General features: G+C 45.1%; 1 protein-coding gene across 1 annotated transcript in view; it reads left to right on the top strand.

Moving 5' to 3' along the window:
* The window catches only part of LOC122810625, a 1334722-nt gene that overhangs the window by 168818 nt on the left and 1144114 nt on the right, over positions 1 to 21790 (top strand). The window contains exon 2 of the mRNA XM_044082201.1: positions 15124 to 15244. The gene's annotated coding sequence lies outside the window, so the exon portion shown is untranslated. The remainder of the gene's footprint in view (positions 1 to 15123; positions 15245 to 21790) is intronic.

Raw genomic sequence — 21790 nt, 5'->3', positions numbered from 1 at the left:
GTTGCATGCAGCAGAACAGGTGGGAAAACATAACCTACAAATGTGGTTTTGATTCTTTGGAGGCCTCATGTAGAGCAGCTGTTACAGGGTCTGTGATACGTAGACATGCTTGGCTAAAAGCAAACTTTGCCAGAACATGTCAAAGCAAAGCTACTGGATGCTCCGCTGCAAACGGATGCATTATTTGGTGTCAAAGCAGAGAAGGTTTTAAAGAAAATGGAAGAAAAGGCAAAATTAATGCAAACAGTTAAAGATTTTTTTACAGGTACAACCTCCTCGCTTCAGCAGAAACTGGCCATAAAAACTGGTCCTTTCCTGCTTCAGACCGACCCCAAAGGGGCAGGTACAGATGCCCTAGGGGCAGAGGCCAGGCACAAGGTACCTTCAGGCCTAGACAGTGGCAAGCAACAACTCGGAGGGGGAGACAACAGATCTCAACCCTTCAGGAAGCAAACTCAATGACTTTCCTCTTCGCCTGCCAAGCAAAGTTGCCCAGGCAGCACCTCTAGGAGGAAAACTGGCTCTTTTTACACAAAACTGGCACATTATAACAAAGGACAAATTGGTTCTGGGTATTATTACCCGAGGCTACAGATTTCACTTTCACACTTTACCACGGATGAGAGGCATGCCAAATCTGCCAACAAACCAATGGACAGAGGCACAAAGACAAGTTACAGCTCTCATGGACATGAAAGCAATTCAAAAGGTACCTACCACGGAGCAAGGCCAAGGTTTTTAGTACCAAGAAAGGACAAAGCCTGGAGACCCATCTTAGACCTTTCATTTCTAAACACTTACCTGGAGATACCCAAATTCAAAATGCTCACACTACAGCAGCTTCTTCCCATGCTGGGCAAGGAGTCTTGGCTGGTAACGTTGGACCTCCCAAGAGGCATACCTGCATGTACCTATCAGACAAGATTGCAGAAGATACCTCAGATTTTTGGCAGGTTCAACGCATTATCAATTCTCTGCATTGCCCTTTGGCTTGTCTACTGCGCCCAGAATATTCACGAAATGCCTGGCATCGGTAATTGCATATTGCAAACAACGAGGGATACAAATTTATCCATATCTGGACGACTGCCTGATCCAAGCGGACAGCAAAGACATCCTACTACACCATCTGGCATTTGTAACAAGATTGCCAAGTTGCCTGGGGTACACAGTAAACAAAAATGTCAAAACTAATACCCTCACAAGAAATAATTTTCCTGGGTGCCAGCTTGAATACAATGGCCCAGATGGCTTACCTCACGCCAGACAAGCACAAACAACTGGTTCAATACTTCAAAAAGATGGCAACCTTTACCTGGCTCAATGCAAGGAAATTCCTGCAGGCATTGGGGTACATGGCATCCTGCATTCAACTAATTGCATATGCAAAGCTGCATATGAGAACTACAATGGTACCTAAAAAGTGTATGGTCCCAGCACAGACACAGCCTAGAAGCAAGTATACCTCTCATTCCCTGCCTTCAGAAAGAGTTCCTATGGTGGGCTCAAGCATGCCAAGCAAACAAGGGTCTCCCCTTTGTTTTACCTCCAGCAAAGCAGACCTTGACAACAGATTCATCAGACTATGCTTGGGGTGCACATATGGCAGGACAATGCTTACAGGGCAAATGGTCTACAAACCTAAGGCATCTGCACATCAATCTAAAGGAGATGCTAGCCGTACAAAATGCACTAACAGCCTTCAAGGACCTCTTGCATCCAGGGCAACTTCTAATAAGGACGGACAACACCACAGTAATGTGCTACATAAACAAACAGGGAGGAACGCACTCCTACCCATTATGCAGGCAGGCAATGGCCTTGTGGAACACAGCATTAACTTACCAAGTACAATTGCAAGCTCAATTCCTGCCAGGAAAGGAAAACATATTGGCAGACGAATTAAGCAGAAATTTAACAGATCCCCACGAGTGGAGACTACACCCACAAGTATTTGCAATGATAATTCAAAGATGGGGACCACCAGACATAGATCCGTTTGCCTCAACCAGCAATTGCCAGCTACAAAAATTTTGCACAAGGACTTATCCCCTGGCCTGGAAAGTGGATACCCTATCATTCAGTTGGGCAGCATTGTCAGTCTACGCCTTTCCTCCTCTGCCTCTACTGGCCAAGGTACTACTGAAAGTCAGATCAGACAGACCGCATATGATCCTCATTGCTCTGGACTGGCCACATCAGCACTGGTACCCACTACTACGAAACCTGACTCAGTCCTCCATGGATCTTAACTCAATTCCCCAAGCTCTTAACTCAACAAAACTCTCAGATCCTTCAGTCAACTCAGGACCTTAAACCTAGCTGCATGGAAGATACCTTAAATTATCAATCAACACTCCTCTCAAAGGACGTCCTGAATGTCATCCTGGAGGCCAGGAGGCCCAGTACCAGAAAAACTTACTCGGGCAAATGGAAACGATTTTGTGCATGGAACCAGGCAGGAGGTCTAGATCCTGGCATCTCAAACATTCCACAAATACTCCAATATTTATCTGAGATGCTATACAAAGGACTCTTTCTCATCTATAAAGATCCATGCTTCGGCAATTTCAGCTCAATATGGTACGGATCCTTCCATTTTCTCTCGCCCTTTACTAAGGCAGTTTCTCAGAGGAGCAAAAAACATAAGACCCCCCCAGAAAACCACCAACTCCATCTTGGGATCTAAATTTTGTGCTAGAAAAACTAACACTACCTCCTTTCGAACCAGCCTTTTCAGCGGATCTACAATACTTTTCATGGAAAACAGCTCTGCTGCTGGCTATCACCTCAGCACGCAGGGTCTCAGAACTACAGGCGCTGATGGCAGTGGAACCTTTCCTCATTTTCCATCAGGACAGAATGTCTTTACGAACCCAACCCTTCCTTCCTGCCAAAGGTAGTTTCCAGTGTGGCTCTCAATCAGACCATACACTTTCCCACCTTTTATCCAAACCCTCAGAATAAAGGGGAATAACTCCTTCACTCTTTGGACATTCACAGACAGTTGCGTTATTATTTGGACAGGACAAAGGCCTTCAGAAAATCTGACCAACTATCTGTATCATATGCAGCAGGTTCAGAGGGAAAGCCTATTTCCAAACAGACCATCTCCAAATGGATAGCACATTGTGTCCGCTTTTGCTACTCTCACCATGGGAAACCAGTACCTGCTAATATTAGGTCTCATTCTGCCAGGGCTACAGCAACCTCAGCAGCCTTCCTCCGAGGAGTCCCAACAAAGGACATTCTGGAGGCAGCCACCTGGAGTTCAGTGCACACCTTCACCAAACATTACCACCTTCCACTATACTCAAAAACCAGGGCTGGCTTTTTGCCACTGCAGCTCTGCAGAGTATCTTAGGTGCGCCTAACCCAGTATAGTTCCTACCACCCAACCATAGCTTTGGGACTCAACCAAAGTGTGATGACTGCAGCAGCATAGCACGATGAACATAGTACAGTTTTGTACCTACCATAAATGTAGATGTTAGAGTACTTATGCTGCTGCAGTCCAGGTTACCCTCCCTCCAGCCCCACTTCCTAACAGGGGTTTCTTTTATCTACAGGTACATCACCCTTCTGGATGCATGTCTATATGGTGTATTTGCTTACAACTACCACTATTGTTTTTTGTCTAAGTTATGGTTTGCAAGCCACTTTTGCCTTATTAAATTGGGGCACCTGATATCTGGGGCAAGAAAAACTGAAAAAAATGGCGTCTGCTGCCTCTTTTATATACCCCTGCCGCACTGATGGTCAGGGAAGAAGCGACGACAACAGACGCCAGACCAAGGCTTTGGAATTATGGCCGACTGCGGGACTGCCTGACTGCAGGATAACCCAAGTGTGATGACTGCAGCAGCATAAGTACTCCTAACATCTACATTTATGGTAGGTACAAAACTGTACTTTACTTCCTCAGTCTTCCTTGCTGCGGAGCCCGAAGCAGAAACATTTCTTACACGAGTGCCAGTCTGCAGTTTACCTTTTGTGTTTCCGACTACGAAGTTGAAGTAAACCACAACTAAGTACCCCGTTGGGGATCCTCTTTTCTTGCCTTAACGAGTGTCAGAAAAGGTTAATAATTCTTACCTGTGGAAAGCAGATTCCCCATAGAGATTTTCATTCCTATTGTATTTGTTTAGGCCTTGACCACGACGTTCCTAATTGTGATCTTTGTGCTTCCTTTAATCCGCATACTATTCGTCGTCGGGCTAAGCTTTTAGCTAAGCATTTTGGAGTTTGGCCTAAGTTTGTCGGCTGATCTTCGGGCTTCGGATATCCCCAAGAAGCCCAAGGAAAAGGACTGCGACAGGCTTCCGAAGGTCAAGTCCTCTGATGATGATAGGTTTGTCATCAGTCATGCTGTAGCCAGTGAGGCGCTTTTGCAGCCCGCAGATTTTCAACCGCAGGCCTCTGAGACCATATTTGAGGTCCCCAGCCCTTAGGCATCCATTTTTCCTTCCAACCTTCTGCCTGTTGCCTCTTCAGCTGGATCCGGAGCCACAAAGCTGATTCCGGTGTCCGAGACCTCTGTTCTTTGTTCAGACAGCACGGTTGCCAGGCCTCCCAAGTCCTTTAGACTTGATACCTCTGCCACTCTTGCTATTAGCTCTACTAATTGTCTTTTTCAAATGCTGAAGTACCAGCAGCACACCTTGGAAGCTATTAAATGTAGGATAGCAGGTGTGCCTCAGTTGGCGGAGAGTAAGGATATGCAGGATTTGCTGAATTCTGCCAGTCTAGTAAATAAGCATTCTTTACATTGTGGCTTTGATATTCTAGAAGCCTCCTGTAGGGTCTACAGCTACTGGCTTCATTATTAGAAGGCACGCTTGGGTCAGGGAGCAGTCCCTACCGGAACCTGTTAAGGCTAAGGTTTTAGATATACCTTTGCGCAAGAAGAGTCTTTTTGGCAGCAAAGCAGAAGTGCTCAAGAAGATATAAGACAAGGCCAAGTCTATGTAGACAGACTTTTTCTGCAAGTTCAGCCACCTCGCTTTAGCAGGAATTACCCTTCTAAGAGTTGGACATTCCCTGATACTAGCAGACAGAGCCGTTCTAGGACTAGAGGTTACAAATCTTCTAGGGGCAGGGGGCTACACCTCAAAGGTCTAAGTATTGGCAGGCTGTCTCTTCCAAGGCGGGAAGTTCTAAACCTGCATCTCAATCTAAGCATTCTCAATGACTGCCCAACTTCTGCCTGTTCTTGCCTGCCCAGAGAGTTCTTTAGGAGGAATGTTTACCCTGTTTGCAAATGTTTGGGCCACCATCACGGACGACAAATGGGTACTCAGAACTGTATCCCTAGGGCACAAGATGTTCTTCGTGTTTCACTGTTGCAGTCATTACATTTGGGCAGTCTGCTGGCAGGTTGCCCTCAGTCGGCCTGATTTAACAAAGTCTTGGGTCTTGCATCGGTTGCTGTCCCTTCTTCCATGACGTCAGGGTTATAAAACATGTAGCCGATGCCATTACAGCAGTCTTTCTTGCCGCGCGGTGCCCGAAGCAGTTAGCAAGTGCTGGTCGGCAGACTCCTGATATTTTCGTTTTCGAGTTTCAGAACCGAAGGCTTCAACTAAAAAGCTAAGTACCCCGTTGGGGAAACTTTTTCTTGCTCCTTACCGATGTCAGTAAAAATTAATAATTGCATTACTTGTGGGAAGCAAATACCTCCATAAGGATTTTCATTTGGACTGTAATCCTTGCCTAGGCCCTGACCACAACGTGCCTTGCTGTCTGTTTTGTGCTAAATTTAATCAACGCACTATTAAACATCGGTATATTTTTGCTTCTAAATATTTTGGCTCACGATTTAATTATCTAGAAATGTCTGTTAGCAATCCGACTACCGGAATACCTAAAAAAAAACGCAAAGAAAAAGACAGGCTGTCGTGGTCCAAAACTGATGACAATGCTTCTAAGCCAGTTGCTAGTTCGCCGATACTCAGTGAGGTGCTTTCGCAGCCCCGGATACCCGCTACTTCTGATTCGCAGGCCTCTACTAAGACCCATTCGGAGTCTGGTATGCCGTGAGATGCTTCAATTATGGAACCCGCAGATTTTGTTTACAAGTCTCAAAATAAAGTACTTCTGAAAAAAAAGCTAAGGCTCATTCTGCAAGAGCTGTTGCTACTTCAGCTTTCCTAGATAAGGTGCTTATTGGCACTATTTGTGCTGCAGCAACATGGGCTATTCCCCATACCTTACCACTCATTACAAAGTCGATTTAGCCTCCAGGAGTAGAGCCTCCTTTTGATCCCATGGTTCTGAGGAATATTCTCCCGTGAGCCACCCAAGAATCGAGATGCTGGGGACGCTGTCCCAGCCTAGTAAGAATGAAGGCAAGATAGGACAACATCACATAACGAAGTTGTGTACTCGCATTAACATTCCATGTGTTGTCCATCTTCGCCTTGATTCTTGCATCCCACCTTCCTTCTCCCTTTCTTTTCTTTTACTCCTAGAAGACCAGGTCTAATCAAATTGGATCCTCTTGACCTGTGCCCTCCTTCAGCCTCAGAGTCCTTCCTTGGCATTAGGCATACCTTTATAAATTGAGGGCAAACCAGATCTGCGAATGGTTCCAGTGAATGCTAGGATAGGGAATTAGCCATGAGCTGGCAGAGGACCTCAAGCTTGAAAATAGACTGATTTGAGGATTGAATCCGACCCCAACCTAGTAAGAATGAAGGTGAAGATGGACAACATGCATGGAACGTTATGGTGAGTACGTAACTTTTTTTTAAATGTTTTTGAATCTGTTGTGTAGCTTTTCATCCTAGGTCTCCACTGGAAATGGTCCATTGGCTCATTTGTCCTTTCTCAATTATCAAAAGGAAAAATAAATGAATTATAGACACTTTCAGGATGGCTTAACTTTCTGGAGTTCTGTTTTTAGTGCATTTTCATCCTTCATTCATAACTTCCTCTCTTCCTATGTTCTCCTGTCAGCTAATGCACATCTGAGCTTTCTTTCTTGCAATCTCTACATCCTAACCCTTCACTTGTTTCCAGTACAACTCTTCATCCTTTTTTCTGTTGAACCCTGGTATAATTCAGTCTGGTTGTACAACATACTTATGTTGACTAACTGCGCATACTTTATTTTTCATGTATGCCAGGTTACAGCGTACTACACTGTGGAATTTTCTTATGCATGATGAACTTTGTGTAAATTAATCAACAATAAGCTAGGTATCTTGTTTAAGACCCTACCAGACGTCCTTCAAGGATGCAACTGCAGTCCTGACACATGGGTTGTCCTGCCTCAGGCAGCCCTTCGGTCAGCCGGATTCCAAAGTCTGGGTCCGGCATCGGCTGATGTCGCCCTTTCCCAGACGTCAGAGCGCCTGGGGTATAAAAACGTCAGCCAACGCCATCTTCTCCAGTCTTTCTTGCCGCGTGGTGCCCGAAGCAGAAGCAGTTCGCAAGTGCCGGTCTACCAGCTCCTGTGTTTTCAACTACTGAAGTCTTCAAAAAAGCTAAGTACCCTGTTTGGGGACCTTTTCTTGCCTCAGCCGATGTCAGATAAAAGCGAAAAAGTTAATAATTGTTTAACTTGTGGGAAACAAATACCTCATAAGGATTTCCACTCTTACTGCTTACCCTGCCTAGGCCCAGAACACAATGTCTCGGCCTGTGCAGCTTGTGCCTCTTTCAATAAACGCACTCTTCGGCGTCGGTCAGTTTGCACAGGATTATTTTGGGGAAGATTTCTGTTATATCATGCCGTCGGAGCTTCCGACAGCACATTTACCTAAAAAACGGAAGGATAAGGACTGACACCCGCGGTCTCGGCAGACACCATGCTTAGGCCTACTGCGAGTGTCTCGGTCTCTTCTGAGCCAGTTTCGCAACCGCTACATACCGATGACACCGCTCCACCGGTTACTTCGGTACCGGAGGCCAGCTCTGTGCCGGTTTCTGTTCTCCCCTCTGAGACCATAGCCCAGGATATTTCTGACACCATTTCAGTGGATAAGACTACTCCAGCACGTGGGGCTGCCAGGCCTCCAGTGTCTATGTCCATTAAGGCCTACACATGTGCTAAGGCTGCCAAACAGGCTAAGTCTCTCCCTCCAAGATCTGTTTCTCTGGGATCCACTTCTGGTTCTCAAATTTTAAGTTTAGCTGAGGACCTTATTTCTTTAATTAGGGGTTCACAGCCTCATCCAGATAGAGGCTCTCAGCCGCCTTCTGACAAGAGGCCTAGGGTTGAGCAGGTAGATTCCCAGTCTGATGAGGCCTCAGGTGATTCTGCACATTCAGACTACCAGGAGGAGGCCTTCCCGGCCTACGAGGATTCTGATGCGGAGGAATCTATTCCCTCTGCTTCTCCTCCTGAGGAGTTTCCTTTGGGGAAACGCTTCATTCCATGAGGGAACACTTCAAATGGCAAGGCCAAGAATACTCAGATTCTAGGTAAAGGTTAAGGGAATTTTTAAAGCTACCTCAGCATAGACCCTTAGCTATTCCTCCAGTTTTAGATGATGTGTACTTAGAATCTAGTGTTTCCCCTGACTCCTCCCCCCCCCCTGCTCCTGTCAAGCCAGACAGGTACTACAGGGTCCCAGGCACACATCAATTTCTGTACAAGGGCCATACTGCGGACCCTGAAACTATTTCTCAGGGGCCTAAAGGGATTTCCTCCACTACTGCTAAGAACCCACTCCCTTCGGAAAGAGATTCTAGGGCTTTAGAAAGGTGGGGCAAGAAAGTATATACATCTTCCACCCTTTCTATGCGAGCATTAAATTGTCAATTTCATATGATTCAGTATCAGGAATACATGTTGGATGACTTGCAAAAGAAACTGGCTTCCCCTGAACCATTGGATAGAAAGGGGTTACAGGAATTGGTTCATAATACTAAGCAGGTTAGCAGCCATTTCCTTCAGTGTGGATATGATGCATTGGAAGCTTCATGTAGAGCAGCAATGACAGGTGCGGTCATGCATGAACATGCTTGGTTAAAGGAACAAACATTGCCAGACCATGTGAAAATTAAACTTTTGGACGCACCGCTAGAGAAACGTAAGCTATTTGGTACTACTGCACAAGAGGTTTTAAAGAAAATAGAGGAAAAGGCAAAATCAGTGCAAACAGTCAAAGATTTCCTCCAGGTACAGCCTCCAAGATTCAGCAGGAATTGGCCTTCTAAGCATTGGTCCTTTCCTGATGCAGACAAATTTCAAAGAGGCAAAAACAGACGTGGCAGAGGTAGAGGGCAAACTCTAGGCTCCTACAGAGGACGTCAATGGCAGCCTCCGAACCAGAGAGGTGGGGCAGGACCTTCCACTGCTCCGCCAGGACAATCTCAGTGACTTGACTTTGACTCCACCATCCAGGGCTCAATTAGAAGCACCTTTGGGCGGAAAAGTATCTTTATTCTCACAAAATTGGCACAATATTACAAAGGACAAATGGATACTGGAGATAATAGACAAAGGATACAGATTCCATTTTCATACACTGCCAACAAGACATGGCAGGCCAAACCTGCCACCAAATCAAAGGGCAGAGGCACTCAAACAACAAACCTACTTCAAATAAGAGCGATAGAAAAGGTTCCTTCTGCAGAACAAGGACAGGGATTTTATTCAAGACTGTTCCTTGTTCCAAGAAAAGAAAACCAATGGAGACCCATTCTGGACTTGTCCGCACTGAATACTTACCTTATTGTGCCAAAATTCAAAATGCTGACTTTACAGCAACTCCTTCCCATGCTGGGCAAGGGGTCTTGGCTGGTAACTCTGGACCTCAAGGAGGCATACCTGCATGTCCCAATCAGACAAAGTTGCAGAAGATATCTCAGATTTCTTGCAGGCTCAGAGCATTATCAATTCTCAGCATTGCCCTTTGGCTTATCTACTGCGCCCAGAGTGTTCACGAAATGCCTGGCATCAGTAATTGCACATTGCAGACTTCAGGGGATACAAATATACCCTTACCTGGACGACTGCCTTATACAAGCGGACAGCCAACAAGCCTTGTTAAAAAACTTGGACTATGTCATTCACCTACTGCAGGCCTTGGGATACACAGTCAATATTCAGAAATTAAGTCTCGTACCATCCCAACAAATACCTTTCCTGGGTGCCACACTGGACACAAACACCCAGATGGCATTTCTGACAAAAGAAAAACAAAAACAATTACCAGAATACTTCAGAAGATTGGCAACACACACCCAGATGACTGCAAGGAAAATCCTGCAGGCCCTGGGTTTCATGGCATCTTGCATTCTTCTGATTCCACATGCAAGGCTGCATATGAGGAAACTACAATGGTATCTAAAAAGTCTATGGTCTCAGCACAGCCACAGCCTGGAAACATTGATCCCACTCATTTCATGCCTTCAAAAGGAATTTCTGTGGTGGGCTCAAGCAAGCCAGATAAACAAAGGTATTCCTTTCAGCAAGCCTCATACAAGTCAAACCATAACAGACTCCTCAGACCATGGATGGGGGACGCACATGGAGGGCAGATGCATTCAAGGACAATGGACACAAAAAGAAAAGCACCTGCATATCAACCAAAAAGAAATGCTGGCAGTGATGCATGCAATCAAGGCCTTCGAAAAGTTCATGCATCAGGGCCATCTACTAATAAAGACAGACAATACCACAGTTATGTGGTACATAAACAAGCAAGGAGGTACCCATTCCTATCCTCTTTGCAGACTGGCAATGAATCTCTGGGATATTTCCCTACAATTGAAAATAGAGCTACAATCCCAGTTTGTACCAGGGAAGGACAATGTTCTGGCGGACAGCCTAAGCAGAAACATCATGGATCCGCACGAATGGATGTTGCATCCAGACATTTTCTTACAAATAGCTCAAGCAAGGGGAAGGCCAAATATAGATCTTTTTGCCTCCCACTTCAATCACCATCTGAAGGACATGCCATCCTCAAGCATGGAAGGTGGACGCTCTCTCCTTCAGTTGGAACTCTCTAACACTATATGCCTTCCCACCTCTTCCTTTGGTGACCAAGGTGTTACTAAAGATCAAGACAGAGCAACCGAAAGTCATACTGATAGCTCCGGACTGGCCAAGACAGCACTGCTACCCACTGCTACGGAGCTTGACATACACCAATCCGTGGCTCCTTCCTCAATGGCCACTTCTTCTGACACAGCACAATTACAGGACACTGCACCCCAGCTTGAAAACATTGAAGCTGGCAGCTTGGAAGATTCCATGACTATTACTCAGGATACACTTTCCAAAAGGGTAAAGGATATCATCCTGGAGGCCCGCAGACCTTCCACTAGAAAAACATACTCAGCAAAATGGAAGAGATTTCTTATCTGGAACAGCAAAAAGGGTCAAGACCCATCAGTGATGAGCCTTCCACAGATCCTGGAATACTTGGCTGAAATGCTCCACAATGGCCTTTCATATTCTTCCATAAAAATACATGCTTCAGCAATATCTGCCAAATATAACACTGATCCGCCTGTATTTTCTCACCCATTGCTAAGACAGTTTCTAAGCGGTATAAAGAACATCAACCCTCCAAGGAAACCACCAGTGCCTGCATGGGACCTCAACTTCATGCTGGAAAAATTAACTCTTCCTCCCTTTGAACCAGCAGCATCCTCAGAGTTGCAATTTCTGTCTTGGAAAGCAGCCTTCCTTCTGGCAGTAACATCAGCAAGAAGAGTCTCTGAGCTACAGGCCCTTATGGCAATACAACCATTTCTCATTTTTCACCAGGACAGAATTTCTTTGAGAACCAATCCGTCATTCATGCCAAAGGTGGTATCCAGGGTGTCCCTGAATCAAGCTATTCACCTGCCTACCTTCTTTCCCAATCCTCAAAATAAAGGAGAGACTTCTGCACACCTTGGACATACACAGACAGTTGTGCTACTACTTGGACAGAACAAAGTCTTTCAGAAAATCTGACCAGCTTTTTGTAGCTTTCGCTGCTGGATTGCAGGGAAAAGCAATTTCCAAACATCCAATTTCTAAATGGATTGGAAATTGCATTTGATTCTGCTACTCTTTTCATGGAAAAACTGTGCCAGCTGACATCAGGCCACATTCCACCAGAGCTACAGCCACCTCCACAGCCTTTTTAAGAGGAGTGGCAACAAAGGACATTTTAGAATCTGCTACATGGAGCTCCGTGCATACATTTTCCAAACATTACAACCTGCCTTTATACTCCAGATCCAGAGCAGGGTTTGCCTCTGCAGTCCTGCAGGGCATTTTAGCTACACCATCTTTGTCTTAGTGCCTACCACCCCCAGGTTGGCTATGGTATTCAACCCATATGTCAGGACTGCAGTTGCATCCTTGAAGGACATAGTACAGTTTTGTACCTACCATAAATGTAGATGTCCGATGGGTATGCAACTGCAGTCAGGTTTTCCCTCCCACCTACCCCTCTGTGGTATACTTCTGGGTTTCTACCCCTCAATTTAGGTACCTGGGGTAATCTTTTATGGTGTATTTGTTTTTATGCTGTTGTACTTGTCTGGAATTTTTTCTCTATTTTTCAAAATTTAGCCTTCCTTAGAGGGCACCTGGCATCTGGGGCAAGAAACACTGAAGAAGATGGCGTCGGCTGACATTTTTATACCCCAGGCGCTCTGACGTCAGGAAAAGGGTGACATCAGCCGACGCCGGACCCAGACTTTGGAATCCGGCCGACCGAAGGGCTGCCTGAGGCAGGACAATCCATATGTCAGGACTGCAGTTGCATACCTATCGGACATCTACATTTATGGTAGGTACAAAACTGTACTTTTTACTTGCATATAATATTAACTCTTTGCCAAGAAATAAAAATGTGACTTGTATGTCATTTTGTGTGGTATACAAACAGGTTGTGACTGGAAGGGGCCAAGGACCAGTCTATCTACTCATTTAACACAAACTTTTAAACCTCTTAAGTACACATTCTGCCTCCTTTTCTGCTAATGAGGTGATGGAGCACCACCCGTGACACAGCTTACTTTGCTGGGATCTATTCTGTTTTGATCTGTCCCTCTACTCTTCACCACGTGGCTGTCATTGCAACTGACTTCACTTGGGAGGTGGGTTTAATCTGTAGGATGGCTCCATTCAGGTTTTTCAGGCTGAACCTAATTGGCTGCATATGTCCGCCAACTATGCAGTGCCTACTGACAAGCACCCACAGTCCTGGCTCCGAGTGCAGTCCGCTATCGGTCTATAGCGTAGCATGGAGATTGAAATTTTTTTTTTAGATTTTTAGGTTGTTTCTCTGTTTTTATAGGACTTTTACTTAAACAACTAGGTTGTATTTGTGTTCATGAGATACAAGTGTCTGTCAGTAGAACGTGTAGTGTTGGTCTCTGATTTACCAGTAAAACTGCCTCTGGCTGCTACTGTAGTCTTGCTGCCTAATTGTAATGTAAACAAATGAACAAGCACAGGAACTTGTCAAGTTCCAACCTCACCACCACGAGTGTTGAGTAAAAAAATAAAAAGCAAAGAAACTAAGTGGTCTTAGAACTTCATTGATGAGCTCGGTTACACTAATTTCCAAACATCCTGAAACCCAGGTGGTGTTCCAAAGCAATATTCTTCACAGACTAGCAATTTCCAATAACCAAGAAAAATCAGAACTATTTTGACCATGTTAAATCTATCTGCTTTTATACATTTAAAAGTAGGTGTGGAAAATGTGTATGTATTCAATTTTAAACCAGCCTATTCAAGGCAAACTGTATAAACAGGATGAGGGCAGTAAAAGTGCATTTTAAAACAAGTTCCCACCCCCTCACACCTCACCCATCTACTGATTAGATCAAACTAAATCCTAGTTAAGGATATTGTTACCTCTATTTGCAACCCACATTCCAGAAGAAAAGTGTAAAATACACAAAGAAACACTTGACTAAAATCGCTTTCAGCTACCTAATGCAATAAAGCCATCATCGGCTCTGTGACAAGAACTAAAATCAAGAAAATACACACAGATTATGTTTATGGTTAGATAGCTAACTAGAACACTATAAATGTAAAAATACATCTGTCAATATCTCGTAAATATCCATCCACATATTTATTTGCATAAAAAAATAACAGCTTAGAAAAAATGCCAGTGCTTTGCAAAAAAAAAAAACAAAAACTGTCATGAGGGTTTTCATGTTTACAACCCCAAAACATGTTTATACATTGAAAACTAGTAGACAAACCATAAAAAAGTAAAACTAGTAATATATAAAAGTGTGCAGGAACATCCACCAGTATAGTAAATGGGGGGATTATACCCTTACTACATGGTAATAACGATATGAAAAAATGTGTGCTTTGAATTTATCTTTTAAATCTCTGGTGTGATGCAATAAATCTAATCAAAGCAGAACTGAGGTTAAAGTAAACATGTATACATTTATACACATTCTACACAATTTTTATTTAGTATAAAATATTTCCTGAAAAATCCACTAAAAAAAACAGTTACAGATTGTGTGGCAGCTTGCGTAAATTCAATACACTCTTAATAGAGCATTAAAGTCCTGGTAAACAATATATACATTTTCACAAGGATAAAAAACAAAAGTGTGATGCAGACAAACCTGTGTCCCAAAAACGCAAGTAAAATGAAGTAATACAAGAGAGGAGACCAGAGCACAGCTGATAAAATCATGCACAAAATTTATGGTCTGATGAAGCAGCTTTGGCTGCGAAAGCACTCACTTATTTACTACTGGAATAAATTTTGTGCATGATTTGGTCTCTTCTCTTGTTTTACTTCAATATATGCATTTTCCTCTCGTTTTACTTCAAGGTAGGTGTGGAAAAATGTATATATTGAAGTATATAAAAAATGATATATTTAAAATATTTCTGATTTTTTGTTACTGAGGATCCCTTGTCTGCGATAAAGCCTTGCTGCTTTGGAACACTACCTGGGTTTCAGAATTTTTGGAAGTTTTGTGATTGAGCTCATCCACAAAGTTTTTTAAGACCTCTAATTGTAATTTAAATATCCTTTGGTGTGTAGCTGCAGCACCCTATGTCTAATTACCTCAAGGCATGAATTAACACCTTGGTTTTCAGGTATTGTTCTGCTGAGAACTCTCATGCAGCTGACATTTTTTCATCTCACATGTTTTATTGTGCTTTTATTGTAGCCTCTGATTACATTGTCTGCAGAGGGGAAGGAGTGTGTATTAGATTAACTACTCTGCCATCTACAGTTGCTTGCTTTTACTGTTCTAATTTGCGTCTTGTTTCTACACTTTCTTGCACTAGGTGAGTAGAAAATGGAATCTTTTATTATTGTGACTGGATCAAATTTAATAAGTGGAAAATGCAGCTTGTTTTATATTTTTCTGCTACATGTATTGTGTAATGAGTTTAACAATTGATTACTGAATGTGTAAAATATGAAGTTATCTTCATTTGGTCTTCAACCTGTGGGTTGCTGGATCTGGCACAGATCTGGCTGCCACATATCCAGCTGCCACATATCCAGCTTCTTGATCCGAGCTCCAAGCTCCTCCCCTACCCATAATGCCTCTGTCTCCTTCCTTCAGATTTTGTTTGCTGCACTTCGTGCTTGCATCGCGATCCTCTGCTCTGAGCTTCTATTTGGGTAAGATTCTTATTTTCCCTTTTTTTGCTAAAGTTTCTGTCTAAGTTTACCTTTTTCTTTTTTTCCTTCCCTACCCTACCATGCATTACTATCTGTTTTTTTTTTTTTTTTTTTTTTTTTTTTAAGTTCCCCTCCCTTTTCCTTTTCTTTCTGTGTGTGTGGACTTTCTGTTGGGTTTCTTGCCATGTCTGAGGCCCAGAAACCCGGGTTTAGAAAGTGCATGGTGTGTGGCCATAAGCTCTCCCCAGCCTATGGCCACACTCTGTGCATTGTATGCTTGGGGGGGGTAGCCCATTTATAGACCTCCTGTTCCATCTGTGCTGAGTTTAATCCCCGAGCACTGATGGTACAGGAGGAGTAAGTTAATTTTAAAAGGGCTCCTTCCACTGAGGCACAACAGGCCTCTTCTACCTCTGTCTCTGGGACTCAACCTCCTGCCAAGAGGCCCGGGCTTGGAAATAAGCCTGTTAAGCATAGGGATAGACCTACGAAGCCTAGATTGCTTGGTTCCGGTGGGCCCCTCCTCCCAAAGTTAGGTTGGCTCGGAGATCTGACTCCCCACCCCCGGTTCTGTTCCCCCTGGTTTTCCCCGAAGCCGGAGGAGATTTGGTCTCTATCGCCAGTGCAGGCTTCCCCTTGCTGCCACTCCAGGCCAGTGTCTGTGGCTGCCTCATCTCATTCCACCTGCAGCCTTTCAGAAGCAGAGATGGACAGGATGATGCGGAAGCTTATCGGCACCCAGATCCAGTTGGGAGTCTTGCCTGCTCCCTCTCCCTCCGAAGCTAGGGGCATGCAATCTGTGTTCATTCCTATATCTCCTTCTCTGATCAAGCTTCCGGTTTCAGAGCCCTTGGATCAGAGGACACTGCATCGAGGGGTTGGCTCCGATGGTACCTCGTACCTAGACACCAGCTATGGCCTTGATTAGGTCTGATCTGACTTGCTCGGATCAGTCTGACTCATGGAGCCGGATCCAAGGGATGGTGTCTGCTTCCAGCCTTTTGGAGCAGAGCCTTCCCTCGGGCGTCTCTGCCCCTGTAGACTCTGCTTCAGTCCCCCCCCCCCTGTTGGGTCAGAGGGATACAGCCTCGACAATCGCTCCTTCTCAGGAAGTCCGTTCACCTTCAGCTTTTGATGTGGTGGAGAGGGTCCTCTCAATTCCATCAAGGCCCTTGACTATCTCGTCTTCAGAGTCCATCCTGGCTCCCTCTGTTTCTGGTATGGGTCCAACCATCCTGCCATCTCAGGGACATCCTGCCACCTCTATGCCCTAGGGTGCCCCCTTTTGGGAGCAGCAAGCTGTTGGTGAGTCCTCAGAATACCCCACTGAGGAAGCGCCTTTCAAATGCACATACAAAAGGAGGTATGTGGACTCCCACCAGAGTCACTCACCAAAGACACCAATTTGGAGGAAGGGAAAGGTTGCACAGTCACCCCCCCCCCGAGGATGTCTCCTTCAAAGACCTCATGGAAGTCCTATGCCAGCGTGGGGGGGTGGTCTGTCCAGAAACCTAACCAGATGAATGTGTTCTGGAGGCTTTTGGTGCAGGACCCTCTACTTCTTGGGTGTCCCCTCCTGTGGATCCCTTGGTGGACCTGATTAAATTACGGGTGTGGAAGGAAGCGGAAATGGTGGAGCCCATTCCCAAGCACCCTGACAGAGTTTTGAGTGCCCCTTTGGACAGGACCCATTGGCACAAAGGATCCCTTGTTGATGCCATGGTAGTGGCAGCTGCCATTAAGAAGGAGCTCACTCAGGAGAGCGCTAGAATCCATCCTCCAGACAGAGTCCCAGATGATGGATCATTTTGGGAAGCAGGTGTATGATTCAGCGACCTTCTCTGTCTGGGCACTGAACTATGTGATTAGGCTGCAGCGAGACCTGGTCAAAGGAGATGGCCAAGTCTACCATGGGGTCCATGCTGGCAGAAGACAAGAAAATGTTCTCCCGAATGGCCACCCTGACATCTGTTGATAACACCTTCTATTCATCTCCTCTCCCATACAGTGGAAGTGCAGCTAGAGCTGCCGACACCGGCATTACCATCGGGCGTCACGCCTGGCTCCAGTTGTGTGCCTTTTTTGGAACCCTTTAAAGTGTCCTTTATGAATGCCCCGTATGATAGTTCCACCCTTTTTGGGAAGACTGTACGTGACACCCTAGTCCAGAGTGAGAAGGATGGGAAGACTGTCTGGCGTTGGCATTTTTCCAGGAATTGGTGAGTGACCAAGAAGATGTGGTTCCGAAAATCTGAGTTTCCCCCAAGGGCAGAGTGGGATTTGACAGATGCCCCCCTATAGGCAGAGGGAGTCCAAGAAATCAAGGGTCTCTAACCTTTCTCAGACAGACCTGAGCAGCAGCCCTGAAGGGTTGACAGACTGCTCATATCTAGAGGCAGTCGGTTGCCTGTCGCTGCACCTAACTGCTTGGAAGTCCATCACTGAAGACCATTGGGTGTTGCAAATTGTATCCAGAGGCTATTCAGTCTCCTTTCTAAAGTCACCTGTTCCACCCAGACACCTCCCGGACATTCTACCCATGCACAGGGAGGATGCAGCACTGGAAATATCAGAACTGCTAGACAAACAGATCAGATCATCCAACACGTACCCCAAGACTAGTCCAGATTAGGCATTTATTTCTGGTTCTTTTTAGTCCCAAAAGACAGGGAATCTATCCACGTTGAACCTGTCTGTGGCCAAGACAAAATTCCGGATGGTCACCATTCAGTCTGTCCTGCCCGTCCAGCAGGAGAATGATTGGATGTGCTCAGTTGATCTCCAGGATGCTTACTACCACATCAAAATGAACAGGCACTCTCTGAGGTTCCTCTGCTTCCAGCTGGGAGCCAATCATCAGTTTCAAGCACTCCCCTTTAGTAACACCACAGCCCCCAGGGTGTTTGCCAAAGTGATGGCTATAGTCGCGGCTCACCACAGGCTCCATGGCATATAGGTCTTACCTTACCTGGATGAATGGCTCCTCGCTGCCTCTTCCAGGCATCAGCTTGGTCTAGCGAGGGGTTACTTTATTCGCCTATCCCAGCAGTTTGGCATCACCATCAATCTTGGCAAGTCTTCACTGGGCCTGGTTCAGGTATTCGATTTCATGGGACTCTGTTGGACACAACTCAAACCAAGGTATTTCTTACTCTGAGAGGATACAGTCACTGAAACTCCATGTCCTGGGTGTCCAAGCCCAACCGTCGAAAGTCGAAACAACAAGGGTGTTGGATTCCATGGCGGCCGCAGTCAGTCTCTTGGCTGTAGCTCACTTTCACACGTGGGTTCTTCAGTGGACTCTTGCAGTCCAATGGCCCATGTTAGACCTTCCATTGTCTCAACCCGTCAGAGTCTCATGGGTGTGCAGGAACTCTCTTCTGTGGTGGTTGCATTCTCTGGACCTTCTTCGGGGTAATTCCTTTCTCCCCACATTCCCTTCAGCTACAGTGACCACGGATGCCTCCCTGCTAGGGTGGGGGAGGCACTGCTCGGGGCGGACAGTCCAAGGCACATGGTCCACTTACAAGATCAAATTGCATATCGGTGTCCTGGAGATGAGGGCGGTGCTTCTAGCATTGCAAGCTGTCCATACCCATTTTCCCCCAGAAATGGTTGCTATCCAGATGGACAACATGTCTGTGGTCTGGTACATCAACAAACAAGGGGGAACCAGATCTTACTCTCTCTGCCATGAAATTGTGGGAGTGGGAAATCTCCACTAGCCGTTTTCTGGTGGCAATGCACATTCTAGGGAGGTCCAACATTCTAGCGGACAGACTCAGCAGGTCTATTCTGATACGAGTGGTCTCTTGAGAAAGATCTGTTTTGCTACTGAGAAACTCAAGTGGGTCAGTCTTGCTGTGATCTCTTTGCCTCTCCTTCCAACACTACCCCTCCTCTTCTCTTAATTCCTTCAGAAAGCTCGCAGGCTGGGGAGCCTAGTAATCCTCATCGCCCTATTCTGGCCTTGCCAAGTCTGGTTTCCCTCTTTCTGGTCTCATCTGATGGCTTCACCATGGTTGTTAGATCCAGTTCAGGATCTCATTTCTCATCTTTCCGGGATTCCCCATCCAGACCTGGGCAGTCTGAAGCTTACCGCCCGGCTGCTCCAGTTCCTCTGATTGTCAGGACTCCCGGTTTATCTTTTCCTGTCAAAGATCTGGTGGCTGCTCACAAATCTTCCACCAGAAAAGTTTACTGCAGTAAATCGAAACATTTTTCGATCTGGGCCTCATGACATGCCATAGATACCTTCACTGCTCCAGTCTCCTGGGTTTTGGAATTGTTAGCAGACATCGTCCATCAAGGTGCCAGTTCAACTTGCAGCGATTTTCTAATTTTCATGTGAGACTTATGGCTTCCTCAGCTTCTTCTAAGCTCCTAAAAGGCACCTTTCTTCTTTGCCATTCTTCTAAGCTCCTAAAAGGCACCTTTCTTCTTTGCCACCAATCAATGACCCTACACTGCCATGGGATCTTGCACTGGTTTTACAGGCGTTGGTCTCTGCTCCCTTTGAACCCGCAGCTTCTGTGGATCTGCAAATTTTGTCCTGGAAGACTGCCTTCTTGGCAGCTATTACTTCTGCCAGAAGGGTTTTGGAACTCCAAGCATTGTCAATCAAACCACTTTGTATGATTTTTCATAAGGAATAGGGTATCCTTGTGCACCAGTCCCTCCTTTCTTCCTAAGGTAGCTTCTGAATCCAGTATTAATCAGGTCATTAATCTTCTGGTCTCTTCCGAATTTCCAAAACAAGGGTGAATGTAAGTTGCATGTGTTGGATGTGCACAGACAGTTGCCTTTCTGCTTGCACAGGACTAAAATTTTCTGCATGTCTGACCAACTCTTCATATCCTACTCTAAACCCTTCTTAGGGAAATTGGTGTCTAAGGTCACAATCATCCATTGGATTTCCCAGTGTATTTTGTTGGTGTATTCTAAGGGATTAACCCCGCCAGGTCAAGTAAAGGCGCATTCCACCAGGTCTATGGCTACTTATTTATTTGCAGTTGGTTTACCAGGATAGTCCATTGGGCCAAAATGAACCCGTTTTCAATGGCGTCCTGGGGAGAAAAGTTCCAAACAATCAAGGTTACAGTAGGTTATGAATGATAATTATACAAATGTAAAAAATATGAATGATTATACAATCTTAGAAAAACAATTCAAACAATAACAAATAGTACACAAATGTTACAACTAATACAAAGTAGTGATTGAAACTAACAGATGATACAAACTAAAAAAGGAATAGTGCAAAGTAAATATTTCGAAGTCATTTTGTCCTAGGATTCAAACACTTAAATGATCAGTGTCAAATATTCATGCAAATATCATAATAATATTCTTGCAGATATCATAATAAGAATGTATGAGTTAGGAGTAATGAAACGGAAAACTGCTGGTGTAATCAGGGGAAGTAAGGAAGATGGGAAATGCCAGTGCTAGTTATGTGGGATGGGAGCAAGAGCATTCCCAGAGGGATACTAGATGAGAATGAAGAGATTTTCTTTTAAATAAAATGGTTAGAGGTGAAATGAATGGATGGTGGCATGGAGTTCCAGAGGCATGCCAGACCATTGGATATGTTAGGCAGACAGTGGCTACTTGAGCTGCCTTCTGGTCCAGAGTTTCACTAGATGATCTGTTTGTTCTGCAGCTACCCAGGCTTCACCTCATACCTTTATCTCTCACTACATGTTGGACATCCTATCCAGGAACAGTGCATCCTTTGGCTCTGCTGTGCTCTGGAATATTCTTCCATGAGGGCCTTCAGGTGTTAAGTAGCTGGGGGGACTGTCCCACAGGTTGAAGACCAAATGAAGACAACTTCAGCTAAAGAAGTTATGTACTCACCAGAACATTCCATCTGAGTTGTTAATTTGTCTTTAGCCGTCCCTACCTCCTTCCCCCTGCCTTGCGTAGACTGTGTGGTGGTCTAACTGGTAGAGAATATGGTCATCACCAGGATGCCTATGACCTCTTGTTTATCGAGTCTTTGGCATGGGACAAGTTTTTTTTGGGTTGGAGGTGATGCTAGGTTAGGCAGCAAACTCTAGCTGAAGGAAGCAAGGAGACAAAGGTATTATGGGTTGGGGAGGAGCTTGGAGTTCGGATCAAGATGCTGGATATGTGGCCGTTGGATCTGGGAACCACAGTTTGAAGATATGAACTCTCTTATGTTGAAATTTGAATTGATC

The sequence above is a fragment of the Protopterus annectens genome, chromosome 9.part0, assembly GCF_019279795.1.
Source record: "Protopterus annectens isolate FY-2018-M chromosome 9.part0, PAN1.0, whole genome shotgun sequence".
NCBI classification, from domain to species: Eukaryota; Metazoa; Chordata; order Ceratodontiformes; family Protopteridae; genus Protopterus; species Protopterus annectens.
The sequence above is the reverse complement of the archived record's forward strand: the minus strand, read 5'-3'. Positions and strand labels throughout refer to the sequence as shown.